Source organism: Taudactylus pleione, unplaced genomic scaffold (genome assembly GCF_031769625.1).
Source record: "Taudactylus pleione unplaced genomic scaffold, aTauple2 ptg000593l, whole genome shotgun sequence".
NCBI classification, from domain to species: Eukaryota; Metazoa; Chordata; class Amphibia; order Anura; family Myobatrachidae; genus Taudactylus; species Taudactylus pleione.
The window spans coordinates 578,568-594,273 of NW_028284995.1; the positions used below are offsets into that span (position 1 = coordinate 578,568).

The following is a 15,706-nucleotide window of genomic DNA, read 5'->3' on the forward strand; positions in this document are numbered from 1 at the left end:
GAGTAGTGATCAGAATTTAATTATTTCAAATTTAAACAACATCATTTCTTAACATAGTTGAGTATTCAGTAGTAACTTCTAAATGATGAGAATGTTTAATTAACAACATGGTGCATAAATACAGCTTAAATATTGTTTTCATATTGTAAGTCATGCTACTCTAACTATTATGAAAATTTGAAGTAATCTAACAATGCTTCCTGACCACAATTTGTTAAAGCTTTTACTTAAATGTATGATTAAGGGTTTGTAATGGATATATTTATAGTATAAAACACATATTTTCTTTTCAATTCATGCAATCATGATGACAGAAAAATATTGATACTAAACCTTGTGTAACCATGCAAACATAGCTCAGTTGAGGTCTTAGTGACTTTTGCCATACACAGACTTTGCTGAAATAGCTCAGTTGGGAGAGCATTAGACTGAAGATCTAAAGGTCCCGAGTTTCAACATGTTTCAGTACCTTTTTTCTTCTTTCCTTGAGCAGTTATCAGTTTTTAAGTATTTCAAATGTAAACAACATCGTTTCTTAACATAGTTGAGTATCCAGTAGTAACTTCTAAATGATGAGAATGTTTAGTTAACAACACGGTGCATAAATACAGCTTAAAAATTGTTTTCATGTTGTCCATCATGCTACTCTATTAAGAAAATTTGAAGTAAACTAACTGCTTCCTGACCACAATTTGTTAAAACTTTTACTTAAATGTACGATTAAGGGTTTGTAATTTATATATTTACAGTATAAAACACATCTTTTCTCTTCATTTCATGCAATCATGATGACAGAAAAATATTGATACTTAACCTTGTGTAACCATGCAAACATAGCTCAGTTGAGGTCTTAGTGACTTATGCCATACTCCGACCTTGCCGAAATAGCTCAGTTGGGAGAGCGTTAGACTGAAGATCTAAAGGTCCCTGGTTCGATCCCGGGTTTCGGCATGTTTGAGTGCATTTTTCTTTTTTCCTTGAGTAGTGATCAGAATTTAATTATTTCAAATTTAAACAACATCATTTCTTAATATAGTTGAGTATTCAGTAGTAACTTCTAAATGATGAGAATGTTTATTTAACAACACGGTGCATAAATACAGCTTAAATATTGTTTTCATGTTGTCCGTCATGCTACTCTATTATGAAAAATTGAAGTAATCTAACAATGGTTCCTGACCACAATTTGTTAATACTTTTACTTAAATGTATAATTAAGGGTTATACAGTATAAAACACATATTTTCTTTTCATTTCATGCAATCATGATGACAGAAAAATATTGATACTAAACCTTGTGTAACCATGCAAACATAGCTCAGTTGAGGTCTTAGTGACATTTGCCATACACAGACTTTGCCAAAATAGCTCAGTTGGGAGAGCGTTAGACTGAAGATCTAAAGGTCCCGAGTTTCAGCATGTTTCAGTACCTTTTTTCTTCTTTCCTTGAGCAGTTATCAGTTTTTAAGTATTTCAAATGTAAACAACATCGTTTCTTAACATAGTTGAGTATTCAGTAGTAACTTCTAAATGATGAGAATGTTTATTTAACAACACGGTGCATAAATACAGCTTAAAAATTGTTTTCATGTTGTCCATCATGCTACTCTATTAAGAAAATTTGAAGTAAACTAGCTGCTTCCTGACCACAATTTGTTAAAACTTTTACTTAAATGTACGATTAAGGGTTTGTAATTTATATATTTACAGTATAAAACACATCTTTTCTCTTCATTTCATGCAATCATGATGACAGAAAAATATTGATACTTAACCTTGTGTAACCATGCAAACATAGCTCAGTTGAGGTCTTAGTGACTTTTGCCATACACCGTCCTTGCCGAAATAGCTCAGTTGGGAGAGCGTTAGACTGAAGATCTAAAGGTTCCTGGTTTGATCCCTGGTTTCGGCATGTTTGAGTGCATTTTTCTTTTTTCCTTGAGTAGTGATCAGAATTTAATTATTTCAAATTTAAACAACATCATTTCTTAACATAGTTGAGTATTCAGTAGTAACTTCTAAATGATGAGAATGTTTAATTAACAACATGGTGCATAAATACAGCTTAAATATTGTTTTCATATTGTAAGTCATGCTACTCTAACTATTATGAAAATTTGAAGTAATCTAACAATGCTTCCTGACCACAATTTGTTAAAGCTTTTACTTAAATGTATGATTAAGGGTTTGTAATGGATATATTTATAGTATAAAACACATATTTTCTTTTCAATTCATGCAATCATGATGACAGAAAAATATTGATACTAAACCTTGTGTAACCATGCAAACATAGCTCAGTTGAGGTCTTAGTGACTTTTGCCATACACAGACTTTGCTGAAATAGCTCAGTTGGGAGAGCATTAGACTGAAGATCTAAAGGTCCCGAGTTTCAACATGTTTCAGTACCTTTTTTCTTCTTTCCTTGAGCAGTTATCAGTTTTTAAGTATTTCAAATGTAAACAACATCGTTTCTTAACATAGTTGAGTATTCAGTAGTAACTTCTAAATGATGAGAATGTTTAGTTAACAACACGGTGCATAAATACAGCTTAAAAATTGTTTTCATGTTGTCCATCATGCTACTCTATTAAGAAAATTTGAAGTAAACTAACTGCTTCCTGACCACAATTTGTTAAAACTTTTACTTAAATGTACGATTAAGGGTTTGTAATTTATATATTTACAGTATAAAACACATCTTTTCTCTTCATTTCATGCAATCATGATGACAGAAAAATATTGATACTTAACCTTGTGTAACCATGCAAACATAGCTCAGTTGAGGTCTTAGTGACTTATGCCATACTCCGACCTTGCCGAAATAGCTCAGTTGGGAGAGCGTTAGACTGAAGATCTAAAGGTCCCTGGTTCGATCCTGGGTTTCGGCATGTTTGAGTGCATTTTCTTTTTTCCTTGAGTAGTGATCAGAATTTAATTATTTCAAATTTAAACAACATCATTTCTTAATATAGTTGAGTATTCAGTAGTAACTTCTAAATGATGAGAATGTTTATTTAACAACACGGTGCATAAATACAGCTTAAATATTGTTTTCATGTTGTCCGTCATGCTACTCTATTATGAAAAATTGAAGTAATCTAACAATGGTTCCTGACCACAATTTGTTAATACTTTTACTTAAATGTATAATTAAGGGTTATACAGTATAAAACACATATTTTCTTTTCATTTCATGCAATCATGATGACAGAAAAATATTGATACTAAACCTTGTCTAACCATGCAAACATAGCTCAGTTGAGGTCTTAGTGACTTTTGCCATACACAGACTTTGCCAAAATAGCTCAGTTGGGAGAGCGTTAGACTGAAGATCTAAAGGTCCCGAGTTTCAGCATGTTTCAGTACCTTTTTTCTTCTTTCCTTGAGCAGTTATCAGTTTTTAAGTATTTCAAATGTAAACAACATCGTTTCTTAACATAGTTGAGTATTCAGTAGTAACTTCTAAATGATGAGAATGTTTATTTAACAACACGGTGCATAAATACAGCTTAAAAATTGTTTTCATGTTGTCCATCATGCTACTCTATTAAGAAAATTTGAAGTAAACTAGCTGCTTCCTGACCACAATTTGTTAAAACTTTTACTTAAATGTACGATTAAGGGTTTGTAATTTATATATTTACAGTATAAAACACATCTTTTCTCTTCATTTCATGCAATCATGATGACAGAAAAATATTGATACTTAACCTTGTGTAACCATGCAAACATAGCTCAGTTGAGGTCTTAGTGACTTTTGCCATACACTGTCCTTGCCGAAATAGCTCAGTTGGGAGAGCGTTAGACTGAAGATCTAAAGGTTCCTGGTTTGATCCCGGGTTTCGGCATGTTTGAGTGCATTTTTCTTTTTTCCTTGAGTAGTGATCAGAATTTAATTATTTCAAATTTAAACAACATCATTTCTTAACATAGTTGAGTATTCAGTAGTAACTTCTAAATGATGAGAATGTTTAATTAACAACATGGTGCATAAATACAGCTTAAATATTGTTTTCATATTGTAAGTCATGCTACTCTAACTATTATGAAAATTTGAAGTAATCTAACAATGCTTCCTGACCACAATTTGTTAAAGCTTTTACTTAAATGTATGATTAAGGGTTTGTAATGGATATATTTATAGTATAAAACACATATTTTCTTTTCAATTCATGCAATCATGATGACAGAAAAATATTGATACTAAACCTTGTGTAACCATGCAAACATAGCTCAGTTGAGGTGTTAGTGACTTTTGCCATACACAGACTTTGCCGAAATAGCTCAGTTGGGAGAGCATTAGACTGAAGATCTAAAGGTCCCGAGTTTCAACATGTTTCAGTACCTTTTTTCTTCTTTCCTTGAGCAGTTATCAGTTTTTAAGTATTTCAAATGTAAACAACATCGTTTCTTAACATAGTTGAGTATTCAGTAGTAACTTCTAAATGATGAAAATGTTTAGTTAACAACACGGTGCATAAATACAGCTTAAAAATTGTTTTCATGTTGTCCATCATGCTACTCTATTAAGAAAAATTGAAGTAAACTAACTGCTTCCTGACCACAATTTGTTAAAACTTTTACTTAAATGTACGATTAAGGGTTTGTAATTTATATATTTACAGTATAAAACACATCTTTTCTCTTCATTTCATGCAATCATGATGACAGAAAAATATTGATACTTAACCTTGTGTAACCATGCAAACATAGCTCAGTTGAGGTCTTAGTGACTTATGCCATACTCCGACCTTGCCGAAATAGCTCAGTTGGGAGAGCGTTAGACTGAAGATCTAAAGGTCCCTGGTTCGATCCTGGGTTTCGGCATGTTTGAGTGCATTTTCTTTTTTCCTTGAGTAGTGATCAGAATTTAATTATTTCAAATTTAAACAACATAATTTCTTAATATAGTTGAGTATTCAGTAGTAACTTCTAAATGATGAGAATGTTTATTTAACAACACGGTGCATAAATACAGCTTAAATATTGTTTTCATGTTGTCCGTCATGCTACTCTATTATGAAAAATTGAAGTAATCTAACAATGGTTCCTGACCACAATTTGTTAATACTTTTACTTAAATGTATAATTAAGGGTTATACAGTATAAAACACATATTTTCTTTTCATTTCATGCAATCATGATGACAGAAAAATATTGATACTAAACCTTGTCTAACCATGCAAACATAGCTCAGTTGAGGTCTTAGTGACTTTTGCCATACACAGACTTTGCCAAAATAGCTCAGTTGGGAGAGCGTTAGACTGAAGATCTAAAGGTCCCGAGTTTCAGCATGTTTCAGTACCTTTTTTCTTCTTTCCTTGAGCAGTTATCAGTTTTTAAGTATTTCAAATGTAAACAACATCGTTTCTTAACATAGTTGAGTATTCAGTAGTAACTTCTAAATGATGAGAATGTTTATTTAACAACACGGTGCATAAATACAGCTTAAAAATTGTTTTCATGTTGTCCATCATGCTACTCTATTAAGAAAATTTGAAGTAAACTAGCTGCTTCCTGACCACAATTTGTTAAAACTTTTACTTAAATGTACGATTAAGGGTTTGTAATTTATATATTTACAGTATAAAACACATCTTTTCTCTTCATTTCATGCAATCATGATGACAGAAAAATATTGATACTTAACCTTGTGTAACCATGCAAACATAGCTCAGTTGAGGTCTTAGTGACTTTTGCCATACACTGTCCTTGCCGAAATAGCTCAGTTGGGAGAGCGTTAGACTGAAGATCTAAAGGTTCCTGGTTTGATCCCGGGTTTCGGCATGTTTGAGTGCATTTTTCTTTTTTCCTTGAGTAGTGATCAGAATTTAATTATTTCAAATTTAAACAACATCATTTCTTAACATAGTTGAGTATTCAGTAGTAACTTCTAAATGATGAGAATGTTTAATTAACAACATGGTGCATAAATACAGCTTAAATATTGTTTTCATATTGTAAGTCATGCTACTCTAACTATTATGAAAATTTGAAGTAATCTAACAATGCTTCCTGACCACAATTTGTTAAAGCTTTTACTTAAATGTATGATTAAGGGTTTGTAATGGATATATTTATAGTATAAAACACATATTTTCTTTTCAATTCATGCAATCATGATGACAGAAAAATATTGATACTAAACCTTGTGTAACCATGCAAACATAGCTCAGTTGAGGTGTTAGTGACTTTTGCCATACACAGACTTTGCCGAAATAGCTCAGTTGGGAGAGCATTAGACTGAAGATCTAAAGGTCCCGAGTTTCAACATGTTTCAGTACCTTTTTTCTTCTTTCCTTGAGCAGTTATCAGTTTTTAAGTATTTCAAATGTAAACAACATCGTTTCTTAACATAGTTGAGTATTCAGTAGTAACTTCTAAATGATGAAAATGTTTAGTTAACAACACGGTGCATAAATACAGCTTAAAAATTGTTTTCATGTTGTCCATCATGCTACTCTATTAAGAAAAATTGAAGTAAACTAACTGCTTCCTGACCACAATTTGTTAAAACTTTTACTTAAATGTACGATTAAGGGTTTGTAATTTATATATTTACAGTATAAAACACATCTTTTCTCTTCATTTCATGCAATCATGATGACAGAAAAATATTGATACTTAACCTTGTGTAACCATGCAAACATAGCTCAGTTGAGGTCTTAGTGACTTATGCCATACTCCGACCTTGCCGAAATAGCTCAGTTGGGAGAGCGTTAGACTGAAGATCTAAAGGTCCCTGGTTCGATCCCGGGTTTCGGCATGTTTGAGTGGATTTTTCTTTTTTCCTTGAGTAGTGATCAGAATTTAATTATTTCAAATTTAAACAACATCATTTCTTAATATAGTTGAGTATTCAGTAGTAACTTCTAAATGATGAGAATGTTTATTTAACAACACGGTGCATAAATACAGCTTAAATATTGTTTTCATGTTGTCCATCATGCTACTCTATTATGAAAAATTGAAGTAATCTAACAATGCTTCCTGACCACAATTTGTTAATACTTTTACTTAAATGTATAATTAAGGGTTATACAGTATAAAACACATATTTTCTTTTCATTTCATGCAATCATGATGACAGAAAAATATTGATACTAAACCTTGTCTAACCATGCAAACATAGCTCAGTTGAGGTCTTAGTGACTTTTGCCTTACACAGACATTGCCGAAATAGCTCAGTTGGGAGAGCGTTAGACTGAAGATCTAAAGGTCCCGAGTTTCAGCATGTTTCAGTACCTTTTTTCTTCTTTCCTTGAGCAGTTATGAGTTTTTAAGTATTTCAAATGTAAACAACATCGTTTCTTAACATAGTTGAGTATTCAGTAGTAACTTCTAAATGATGAGAATGTTTATTTAACAACACGGTGCATAAATACAGCTCAAAAATTGTTTTCATGTTGTCCATCATGCTACTCTATTATGAAAATTTGAAGTAAACTAACTGCTTCCTGACCACAATTTGTTACATTTTTTACTTAAATGTACGATTAAGGGTTTGTAATTTATATATTTACAGTATAAAACATATCTTTTCAATTCATTTCATGCAATCATGATGACAGAAAAATATTGATACTTAACCTTGTGTAACCATGCAAACATAGCTCAGTTGAGGTCTTAGTGACTTTTGCCAAACACCGACCTTGCCGAAATAGCTCAGATGGGAGAGCATTAGACTGAAGATCTAAAGGTCCCTGGTTCGATCCCGGGTTTCGGCATGTTTGAGTGCATTTTTTCTTTTTTCATTGAGTAGTGATCAGAATTTAATTATTTCAAATTTAATCAACATCATTTCTTAACATAGTTGAGTATTCAGTAGTAACTTCTAAATGATGAGAATGTTTAATTAACAACACGGTGCATAAATACAGCTTAAATATTGTTTTCATGTTGTAAGTCATGCTACTCTAACTATTATGAAAATTTGAAGTAATCTAACAATGCTTCCTGACCACAATTTGTTAAAGCTTTTACTTAAATATATGATTAAGGGTTTGTAATGGATATATTTATAGTATAAAACACATATTTTCTTTTCAAATCATGCAATCACGATGACAGAAAAATATTGATACTAAACCTTGTGTAACCATGCAAACATAGCTCAGTTGAGGTCTTAGTGACTTTTGCCATACACAGACTTTGCTGAAATAGCTCAGTTGGGAGAGCATTAGACTGAAGATCTAAAGTTCCCGAGTTTCAACATGTTTCAGTACCTTTTTTCTTCTTTCCTTGAGCAGTTATCAGTTTTTAAGTATTTCAAATGTAAACAACATCGTTTCTTAACATAGTTGAGTATTCAGTAGTAACTTCTAAATGATGAGAATGTTTAGTTAACAACACGGTGCATAAATACAGCTTAAAAATTGTTTTCATGTTGTCCATCATGCTACTCTATTAAGAAAATTTGAAGTAAACTAACTGCTTCCTGACCACAATTTGTTAAAACTTTTACTTAAATGTACGATTAAGGGTTTGTAATTTATATATTTACAGTATAAAACACATCTTTTCTCTTCAATTCATGCAATCATGATGACAGAAAAATATTGATACTTAACCTTGTGTAACCATGCAAACATAGCTCAGTTGAGGTCTTAGTGACTTAGTGACTTAGTGACTTATGCCATACCTTGCCGAAATAGCTCAGTTGGGAGAGCGTTAGACTGAAGATCTAAAGGTCCCTGGTTCGATCCCGGGTTTCGGCATGTTTGAGTGCATTTTTCTTTTTTCCTTGAGTAGTGATCAGAATTTAATTATTTCAAATTTAAACAACATCATTTCTTAATATAGTTGAGTATTCAGTAGTAACTTCTAAATGATGAGAATGTTTATTTAACAACACGGTGCATAAATACAGCTTAAATATTGTTTTCATGTTGTCCGTCATGCTACTCTATTATGAAAAATTGAAGTAATCTAACAATGCTTCCTGACCACAATTTGTTAATACTTTTACTTAAATGTATAATTAAGGGTTATACAGTATAAAACACATATTTTCTTTTCATTTCATGCAATCATGATGACAGAAAAATATTGATACTAAACCTTGTCTAACCATGCAAACATAGCTCAGTTGAGGTCTTAGTGACTTTTGCCATACACAGACTTTGCCAAAATAGCTCAGTTGGGAGAGCGTTAGACTGAAGATCTAACGGTCCCGAGTTTCAGCATGTTTCAGTACCTTTTTTCTTCTTTCCTTGAGCAGTTATCAGTTTTTAAGTATTTCAAATGTAAACAACATCGTTTCTTAACATAGTTGAGTATTCAGTAGTAACTTCTAAATGATGAGAATGTTTATTTAACAACACGGTGCATAAATACAGCTTAAAAATTGTTTTCATGTTGTCCATCATGCTACTCTATTATGAAAATTTGAAGTAAACTAACTGCTTCCTGACCACAATTTGTTAAATTTTTTACTTAAATGTACGATTAAGGGTTTGTAATTTATATATTTACAGTATAAAACATATCTTTTCAATTCATTTCATGCAATCATGATGACAGAAAAATATTGATACTTAACCTTGTGTAACCATGCAAACATAGCTCAGTTGAGGTCTTAGTGACTTTTGCCATACACCGATCTTGCTGAAATAGCTCAGTTGGGAGAGCGTTAGACTGAAGATCTAAAGGTCCCTGGTTCGATCCCATGTTTCGGCATGTTTGAGGGCATTTTTTCTTTTTTCATTGAGTAGTGATCAGAATTTAATTATTTCAAATTTAATCAACATCATTTCTTAACATAGTTGAGTATTCAGTAGTAACTTCTAAATGATGAGAATGTTTAATTAACAACACGGTGCATAAATACAGCTTAAATATTGTTTTCATGTTGTAAGTCATGCTACTCTAACTATTATGAAAATTTGAAGTAATCTAACAATGCTTCCTGACCACAATTTGTTAAAGCTTTTACTTAAATATATGATTAAGGGTTTGTAATGGATATATTTATAGTATAAAACACATATTTTCTTTTCAATTCATGCAATCATGATGACAGAAAAATATTGATACTAAACCTTGTGTAACCATGCAAACATAGCTCAGTTGAGGTCTTAGTGACTTTTGCCATACACAGACTTTGCTGAAATAGCTCAGTTGGGAGAGCATTAGACTGAAGATCTAAAGGTCCCGAGTTTCAACATGTTTCAGTACCTTTTTTCTTCTTTCCTTGAGCAGTTATCAGTTTTTAAGTATTTCAAATGTAAACAACATCGTTTCTTAACATAGTTGAGTATTCAGTAGTAACTTATAAATGATGAGAATGTTTAGTTAACAACACGGTGCATAAATACAGCTTAAAAATTGTTTTCATGTTGTCCATCATGCTACTCTATTAAGAAAATTTGAAGTAAACTAACTGCTTCGTGACAACAATTTGTTAAAACTTTTACTTAAATGTACAATTAAGGGTTTGTAATTTATATATTTACAGTATAAAACACATCTTTTCTCTTCATTTCATGCAATCATGATGACAGAAAAATATTGATACTTAACCTTGTGTAACCATGCAAACATAGCTCAGTTGAGGTCTTAGTGACTTATGCCATACTCCGATCTTGCCGAAATAGCTCAGTTGGGAGACCATTAGACTGAAGATCTAAAGGTCCCTGGTTCGATCCCGGGTTTTGGCATGTTTGAGTGAATATTTCTTTTTTCCTTGAGTAGTGATCAGAATTTAATTATTTCAAATTTAAACAACATAATTTCTTAATATAGTTGAGTATTCAGTAGTAACTTCTAAATGATAAGAATGTTTATTTAACAATACGGTGCATAAATACAGCTTAAATATTGTTTTCATGTTGTCCGTCATGCTACTCTATTATGAAAAATTGAAGTAATCTAACAATGCTTCCTGACCACAATTTGTTAATACTTTTACTTAAATGTATAATTAAGGGTTATACAGTATAAAACACATATTTTCTTTTCATTTCATGCAATCATGATGACAGAAAAATATTGATACTAAACCTTGTCTAACCATGCAAACATAGCTCAGTTGAGGTCTTAGTGACTTTTGCCATACACAGACATTGCCGAAATAGCTCAGTTGGGAGAGCGTTAGACTGAAGATCTAAAGGTCCCGAGTTTCAGCATGTTTCAGTACCTTTTTTCTTCTTTCCTTGAGCAGTTATCAGTTTTTAAGTATTTCAAATGTAAACAACATCGTTTCTTAACATAGTTGAGTATTCAGTAGTAACTTCTAAATGATGAGAATGTTTATTTAACAACACAGTGCATAAATACAGCTTAAAAATTGTTTTCATGTTGTCCATCATGCTACTCTATTATGAAAATTTGAAGTAAACTAACTGCTTCCTGACCACAATTTGTTAAATTTTTTACTTAAATGTACGATTAAGGGTTTGTAATTTATATATTTACAGTATAAAACATATCTTTTCAATTCATTTCATGCAATCATGATGACAGAAAAATATTGATACTTAACCTTGTGTAACCATGCAAACATAGCTCAGTTGAGGTCTTAGTGACTTTTGCCATACACCGACCTTGCCGAAATAGCTCAGATGGGAGAGCGTTAGACTGAAGATCTAAAGGTCCCTGGTTCGATCACGGGTTTCGGCATGTTTGAGTGCATTTTTTCTTTTTTCATTGAGTAGTGATCAGAATTTAATTATTTCAAATTTAATCAACATCATTTCTTAACATAGTTGAGTATTCAGTAGTAACTTCTAAATGATGAGAATGTTTAATTAAGAACACTGTGCATAAATACAGCTTAAATATTGTTTTCATGTTGTAAGTCATGCTACTCTAACTATTATGAAAATTTGAAGTAATCTAACAATGCTTCCTGACCACAATTTGTTAATACTTTTACTTAAATGTATAATTAAGGGTTATACAGTATAAAACACATATTTTCTTTTCATTTCATGCAATCATGATGACAGAAAAATATTGATACTAAACCTTGTCTAACCATGCAAACATAGCTCAGTTGAGGTCTTAGTGACTTTTGCCATACGCAGACATTGCCGAAATAGCTCAGTTGGGAGAGCGTTAGACTGAAGATCTAAAGGTCCCGAGTTTCAGCATGTTTCAGTACCTTTTTTCTTCTTTCCTTGAGCAGTTATCAGTTTTTAAGTATTTCAAATGTAAACAACATCGTTTCTTAACATAGTTGAGTATTCAGTAGTAACTTCTAAATGATGAGAATGTTTATTTAACAACACGGTGCATAAATACAGCTTAAAAATTGTTTTCATGTTGTCCATCATGCTACTCTATTATGAAAATTTGAAGTAAACTAACTGCTTCCTGACCACAATTTGTTAAATTTTTTACTTAAATGTACGATTAAGGGTTTGTAATTTATATATTTACAGTATAAAACATATCTTTTCAATTCATTTCATGCAATCATGATGACAGAAAAATATTGATACTTAACCTTGTGTAACCATGCAAACATAGCTCAGTTGAGGTCTTAGTGACTTTTGCCATACACCGACCTTGCCGAAATAGCTCAGATGGGAGAGCGTTAGACTGAAGATCTAAAGGTCCCTGGTTCGATCCCGGGTTTCGGCATGTTTGAGTGCATTTTTTCTTTTTTCATTGAGTAGTGATCAGAATTTAATTATTTCAAATTTAATCAACATCATTTCTTAACATAGTTGAGTATTCAGTAGTAACTTCTAAATGATGAGAATGTTTAATTAAGAACACGGTGCATAAATACAGCTTAAATATAGTTTTCATGTTGTAAGTCATGCTACTCTAACTATTATGAAAATTTGAAGTAATCTAACAATGCTTCCTGACCACAATTTGTTAAAGCTTTTACTTAAATGTATGACTAAGGGTTTGTAATGGATATATTTACAGTATAAAACACCGATTTTCTTTTCATTTCATGCAATCATGATGACAGAAAAATATTGATACTAAACCTTGTGTAACCATGCAAACATAGCTCAGTTGAGGTCTTAGTGACTTTTGCCATACACAGACTTTGCTGAAATAGCTCAGTTGGGAGAGCATTAGACTGAAGATCTAAAGGTCCCGAGTTTCAACATGTTTCAGTACCTTTTTTCTTCTTTCCTTGAGCAGTTATCAGTTTTTAAGTATTTCAAATGTAAACAACATCGTTTCTTAACATAGTTGAGTATTCAGTAGTAACTTCTAAATGATGAGAATGTTTAGTTAACAACACGGTGCATAAATACAGCTTAAAAATTGTTTTCATGTTGTCCATCATGCTACTCTATTAAGAAAATTTGAAGTAAACTAACTGCTTCGTGACAACAATTTGTTAAAACTTTTACTTAAATGTACAATTAAGGGTTTGTAATTTATATATTTACAGTATAAAACACATCTTTTCTCTTCATTTCATGCAATCATGATGACAGAAAAATATTGATACTTAACCTTGTGTAACCATGCAAACATAGCTCAGTTGAGGTCTTAGTGACTTATGCCATACTCCGATCTTGCCGAAATAGCTCAGTTGGGAGACCATTAGACTGAAGATCTAAAGGTCCCTGGTTCGATCCCGGGTTTTGGCATGTTTGAGTGAATATTTCTTTTTTCCTTGAGTAGTGATCAGAATTTAATTATTTCAAATTTAAACAACATAATTTCTTAATATAGTTGAGTATTCAGTAGTAACTTCTAAATGATAAGAATGTTTATTTAACAATACGGTGCATAAATACAGCTTAAATATTGTTTTCATGTTGTCCGTCATGCTACTCTATTATGAAAAATTGAAGTAATCTAACAATGCTTCCTGACCACAATTTGTTAATACTTTTACTTAAATGTATAATTAAGGGTTATACAGTATAAAACACATATTTTCTTTTCATTTCATGCAATCATGATGACAGAAAAATATTGATACTAAACCTTGTCTAACCATGCAAACATAGCTCAGTTGAGGTCTTAGTGACTTTTGCCATACACAGACATTGCCGAAATAGCTCAGTTGGGAGAGCGTTAGACTGAAGATCTAAAGGTCCCGAGTTTCAGCATGTTTCAGTACCTTTTTTCTTCTTTCCTTGAGCAGTTATCAGTTTTTAAGTATTTCAAATGTAAACAACATCGTTTCTTAACATAGTTGAGTATTCAGTAGTAACTTCTAAATGATGAGAATGTTTATTTAACAACACGGTGCATAAATACAGCTTAAAAATTGTTTTCATGTTGTCCATCATGCTACTCTATTAAGAAAATTTGAAGTAAACTAACTGCTTCCTGACCACAATTTGTTAAAACTTTTACTTAAATGTACGATTAAGGGTTTGTAATTTATATATTTACAGTATAAAACATATCTTTTCAATTCATTTCATGCAATCATGATGACAGAAAAATATTGATACTTAACCTTGTGTAACCATGCAAACATAGCTCAGTTGAGGTCTTAGTGACTTTTGCCATACACCGACCTTGCCGAAATAGCTCAGTTGGGAGAGCTTTAGACTGAAGATCTAAAGGTCCCTGGTGCGATCCCGGGTTTCGGCATGTTTGAGTGCATTTTTTCTTTTTTCATTGAGTAGTGATCAGAATTTAATTATTTCAAATTTAATCAACATCATTTCTTAACAAAGTTGAGTATTCAGTAGTAACTTCTAAATGATGAGAATGTTTAATTAACAACACGGTGCATAAATACAGCTTAAATATTGTTTTCATGTTGTAAGTCATGCTACTCTAACTATTATGAAAATTTGAAGTAATCTAACAATGCTTCCTGACCACAATTTGTTAAAGCTTTTACTTAAATGTATGATTAAGGGTTTGTAATGGATATATTTATAGTATAAAACACATATTTTCTTTTCAATTCATGCAATCATGATGACAGAAAAATATTGATACTAAACCTTGTGTAACCATGCAAACATAGCTCAGTTGAGGTCTTAGTGACTTTTGCCATACACAGACTTTGCCAAAATAGCTCAGTTGGGAGAGCATTAGACTGAAGATCTAAAGGTCCCGAGTTTCAACATGTTTCAGTACCTTTTTTCTTCTTTCCTTGAGCAGTTATCAGTTTTTAAGTATTTCAAATGTAAACAACATCGTTTCTTAACATAGTTGAGTATTCAGTAGTAACTTCTAAATGATGAGAATGTTTAGTTAACAACACGGTGCATAAATACAGCTTAAAAATTGTTTTCATGTTGTCCATCATGCTTCTCTATTATGAAAATTTGAAGTAAACTAACTGCTTCCTGACCACAATTTGTTAAAACTTTTACTTAAATGTACGATTAAGGGTTTGTAATTTATATATTTACAGTATAAAACACATCTTTTCTCTTCAATTCATGCAATCATGATGACAGAAAAATATTGATACTTAACCTTGTGTAACCATGCAAACATAGCTCAGTTGAGGTCTTAGTGACTTATCCCATACTCCGACCTTGCCGAAATAGCTCAGTTGGGAGAGCGATAGACTGAAGATCTAAAGGTCCCTGGTTCAATCCCGGGTTTCGGCATGTTTGAGTGCTTTTTTCTTTTTTCCTTGAGTAGTGATCAGAATTAAATTATTTCAAATTTAAACAACATCATTTCTTAATATAGTTGAGTATTCAGTAGTAACTTCTAAATGATGAAAATGTTTATTTAACAACACGGTGCATAAATACAGCTTAAATATTGTTTTCATGTTGTCCGTCATGCTACTCTATTATGA

The 15,706-nt window shown here is 31.8% G+C and overlaps 9 non-coding genes across 9 annotated transcripts; all 9 read left to right on the forward strand.

Annotated features, from left to right (window-relative positions):
• Positions 1 to 878: 878 nt before the first annotated feature.
• TRNAF-GAA (transfer RNA phenylalanine (anticodon GAA)) lies at positions 879 to 951 on the forward strand. Its single transcript has one exon. It is a non-coding gene; the product is annotated as a tRNA-Phe (tRNA).
• A 1,867-nt stretch (positions 952 to 2,818) lies between these two features.
• TRNAF-GAA (transfer RNA phenylalanine (anticodon GAA)) lies at positions 2,819 to 2,891 on the forward strand. The gene has a single exon. It is a non-coding gene; the product is annotated as a tRNA-Phe (tRNA).
• An 887-nt stretch (positions 2,892 to 3,778) lies between these two features.
• On the forward strand, positions 3,779 to 3,851 carry TRNAF-GAA (transfer RNA phenylalanine (anticodon GAA)). Its single transcript has one exon. It is a non-coding gene; the product is annotated as a tRNA-Phe (tRNA).
• A 906-nt stretch (positions 3,852 to 4,757) lies between these two features.
• Positions 4,758 to 4,830, forward strand: TRNAF-GAA (transfer RNA phenylalanine (anticodon GAA)). The gene has a single exon. It is a non-coding gene; the product is annotated as a tRNA-Phe (tRNA).
• Positions 4,831 to 5,717: 887 nt separating this feature from the next.
• TRNAF-GAA (transfer RNA phenylalanine (anticodon GAA)) lies at positions 5,718 to 5,790 on the forward strand. Its single transcript has one exon. It is a non-coding gene; the product is annotated as a tRNA-Phe (tRNA).
• A 906-nt stretch (positions 5,791 to 6,696) lies between these two features.
• Positions 6,697 to 6,769, forward strand: TRNAF-GAA (transfer RNA phenylalanine (anticodon GAA)). Its single transcript has one exon. It is a non-coding gene; the product is annotated as a tRNA-Phe (tRNA).
• An 888-nt stretch (positions 6,770 to 7,657) lies between these two features.
• TRNAF-GAA (transfer RNA phenylalanine (anticodon GAA)) lies at positions 7,658 to 7,730 on the forward strand. Its single transcript has one exon. It is a non-coding gene; the product is annotated as a tRNA-Phe (tRNA).
• Positions 7,731 to 8,647: 917 nt separating this feature from the next.
• On the forward strand, positions 8,648 to 8,720 carry TRNAF-GAA (transfer RNA phenylalanine (anticodon GAA)). The gene has a single exon. It is a non-coding gene; the product is annotated as a tRNA-Phe (tRNA).
• Positions 8,721 to 12,515: 3,795 nt separating this feature from the next.
• On the forward strand, positions 12,516 to 12,588 carry TRNAF-GAA (transfer RNA phenylalanine (anticodon GAA)). The gene has a single exon. It is a non-coding gene; the product is annotated as a tRNA-Phe (tRNA).
• Positions 12,589 to 15,706: the final 3,118 nt, after the last annotated feature.